The 3,603-nt window shown below is 41.5% G+C and overlaps 1 long non-coding RNA gene across 2 annotated transcripts; it reads left to right on the top strand.

Moving 5' to 3' along the window:
• Window positions 1-306: 306 nt before the first annotated feature.
• On the top strand, window positions 307-2,005 carry LOC131588119 (uncharacterized). 2 transcript variants are annotated; one of them, XR_009279514.1, is made up of 3 exons: window positions 307-398; window positions 482-561; window positions 639-2,005. It is a non-coding gene; the product is annotated as an uncharacterized LOC131588119 (long non-coding RNA). The 2 variants fall into 2 exon arrangements; XR_009279513.1 differs by having other exon boundaries at window positions 330-561.
• Window positions 2,006-3,603: the final 1,598 nt, after the last annotated feature.

The raw sequence follows: 3,603 nt of genomic DNA on the forward strand, positions 1-3,603 counted from the left end.
TAAGGGGGTTCCCCCGCGAAGGTAAGTCAATGTTTGTCTTTGCAGGGCAACTGGAACCGGTCACTGTGTGACAGGTCTCCTCTTTGTCTTTATTTTTAGGAAGTGAAGCCGGCTAGCAGCAGTCAAGGCGAAGTGGGCAAGGTGAGCATTTACCGGTGGAGGGAAGCTGTTGTTACCGCTGGGCTCTCAGTTTCCGGTGCAATGCCAAGCGTCCCATCTTGTTTGCGTGCTTTAGGCGGTCCAGTCGCATTTCGCCGAGACGTCCTTGCCAACCGGCCGGCACAGCTGTTTCACCGCTCCTGTGAGCCCTGCGGAAACGTTATGGAACCGTGTGATGGAGCCTTTTCCACGTAAAGGGGCCGTGTGGGTGGCCTTCAGGAACGGGCCGAGGGGTTGCCGTGAGTTGGGGATGTCGGGAGGAGGAGCGAGGGTCCCTTTGAGTTTCAGCAATGCAGCATCACTTTGTCTTCTCTTAACTCAGGCGCGCCCTGCGACGACGGCGTCCGGCTCCCGGCGTGGCCGAAGCGCGTGGCCTCAGGACGTGGCCGTTCACAGGAGACCGTGAGTAGCGGAATTGTCGGGTTTTGGCTGATGCCCTGCAAAGATCAGCGGCTGATTTTGTGTTTTATTTATTGTAGCTGACCCAGAAGACAGCAGCCTGGCGATGGCAGGAACTTCCCAGATGGCGAGGCGGCCTTCCTTGGCGCTCCATGTGGATCCACCCTGCCGAGCATCCGAGAGCTGTGTCGGAGGCTGCGAATTGCAGAGGGGCTGAAATCGGGGTGCCGGGTCGGGACTCTGGACCTGGGATATTTGAGTCAGGTTTGGGGATGGGGAGGTCCAGGCTGTGGTCCCTTAGGCCACGTGAAGGGAGAGCCTCACTTTTGTTCACAGTGCTGAGGTGTGCAGGACAGAGCAGTCCCGGGGCGTGTTGTATCACTTGTCCGTCGTGCCTTCTGTGTCTTTTGTGCCTCTTGTGTTGTACGTGCCTCGCCTTATCTCTTCTGGGGGCTTACCAGAAACCCCGGCGTCACTCCTCGCATCTCTGATCTCTGGGCTCCTCAGCCCGACACCATCGAAGCTTTGCCTCAGGATCTCTGAGGCCTTGGAATCGCGTCTCTCTTTTAAAAGCATCCGATCGGATGTCTTTTAGAGGTCTTGTTCCGAGCTGTGTCAACAGCCGTGCGCCGCGAGGATCCATTGTTGCGGCTTAGGTCTTGAAGAAACGCAGAGATAGGTAGGGGGCTGTGGCCCTCAGATTCTCGGGCATCCCTCTTGGCAGTTGCTGGAGTTTGTCATTCCATCAGCATCTTCTTCCTCCCGGGTTCTGCGAGCTTCATCAGCTCGCCTTCATTCTCACCCGGCTCATCTCGTTCCGCGTTCTCTCGGTCCTTGCGGCCGTTCTTGTGGCCCAGAGTTTTGTCTCCCCGTTGTGTCCCCTCGTCTGTTGTCTTGTGTGTCACGGGTGTCTGGGTGTAGTTGTCCCGGAGCTGCTCTGTCCTGCTGCCCAGCCTGGGTGTAGGTGTAAAAGGCCAAGTCCCAGGCCCCTGTAATTTGAAATTTGTGATGTAGGGTGTAGTTGGAGTCTAGCGGGTGTTCCTAGATGGACACAAGATGTCAGGAGCTGTGAACTTATCCTGCAGCACTTTGACTTTTGTCTCAGCTTTCTAAGTATTTAATGATTTGCTGCCCAATGTCCGGTTCAAAAGAGTAAGGAAAACCTGTACTGATTACGTTATATTGGCACTTCTGTGTGTTGGGATATAGGACTTTGTAGTGGTGTTCCTTAAGTTCATGTCTCTCAGTGTTGAGCCCATCATGTAGTTCTAGTCTCTGAGCTTTTTTTCAAGTTTTAATGCCTTTCTTGTTCCAAAGTTTATTTTCTTATCCAAAAATAACTCCAATATTGTCCTTAATACATAACTTTCACAGTAAAAGGGCAAAGATTAAAATAGCTGTTATGCTAAGCTCAGTAATAATGATTGATAAAACCTTTTTGAAAGTACTGACGCTTGTACCAAGTAGCTTTAGTTTTTAGTTTCTTTGTCCTCCCCTACGTCCCAATCCCAGTAACAGGTTTTAAAAGTGTATTAGTAATTATACCTAGTTTATAAGAAGAGCAGCAAAAAACCCCACTACTCTCTTTTTACTAATAATTCATACCACATCATAAAAGTAAAACAAAACACAAAAAAATATATACAACTTAACACAACCAAATCTACTTAAAAAAACTTAACAACTTACTAAACTGAAAACCATTCAATGAGCCCTAAACATTACTAAAAAAAACCTAACCAAATTGCTACCTTCTAATGCAGAAATAATAATCAATGCTCTATAAGAATAATGGAAGACCTCATTAACAATAAAAAAGATTAAACTACTAAAAAATAAGAAATCACTACAAAAACAAACTCCCTGTAAAAATCCATCATATAAATATTCATATCCCCAAAAATACAACTAATAAAAACTGCCAAAGCAATAAACAGGTACATGCAACTACAAAAATAAAAAGATCAAAAGAAACCTGCAATTAACCATACAAAACAAAATTGTTCCTAACTCAATAATCTCATAATACCTCGAATCATCAAAATAAAAATACCACCTCCAAATAAACACAAAACCAAAAAATAAATTTAGCCATAAACAATATTTCTCACATTATCCATAAGTTTAAAACATATACTTCAATCAAACTCCCTATCACAATAATCTAAATAGAAATATAAAAACCCTAACAAATTAACTATATTACTGTACCCCAAACACACCAAAATAAACACTACATACTCACAATAATAAAAAAAATCACTAAATAAATAAATACCTACCCTATACCTCACACTGCTACTCAAAACATCATCCTAAACCTTAAAAAACAAGTCCTTTAACAACATAATACCCCTAAAAAATTAAAGCAAACCATAAAACTCATTTCAAAAAAACCTTATCAACACCTAAACTAAAAAACTTTATATTCAGTAAATATACCGTATCCCCTACCGTGCACCAAGTACAAATAAAAAAATACAATAAAATATTAAAAACCATCTTTAAAACATTAAATAAAAAATCTTTCAAATATTAAAAATCATCTAGCAAAAGCCACCTAATTCATTAACACCCCGAACTCCACCAAGCAAACTAACCCTACCCAATCTAAACCCTGACATATCATTAACAAAACCAAAATCCCAGTAACAAATATAAAAATGTATTTGAAAAAGCAATTAAAATCAATTCCACTTTAAATTGAAAAAATTCCATAAAATTGTCTTTACTCAAAAACCAAATGACACATAATAAATAATACAAAAAAATAACACAATATATATCTCAAAAAATATATACCTCAAAAAAATCTAATCATTAAATAAAAAATACATATAAACATCACTTTTTACTAAATATCACTACTCTTATCTGAGTATATATAACTAATTTCCAGAAGAAACAGAACACCCCACACAAGTTATTTTCAAAAACAACACTCATTCCCCCACATCCTTCTCCAAACGATATTATCTACAACAAAACAAAAGTCTCCCTTATTTTGAATTGTTTCAACAAACTAAACCAAAAAAATTCTCCAAA

The sequence above is a fragment of the Poecile atricapillus genome, chromosome 24 (genome assembly GCF_030490865.1).
Source record: "Poecile atricapillus isolate bPoeAtr1 chromosome 24, bPoeAtr1.hap1, whole genome shotgun sequence".
Classification (NCBI taxonomy): Eukaryota; Metazoa; Chordata; class Aves; order Passeriformes; family Paridae; genus Poecile; species Poecile atricapillus.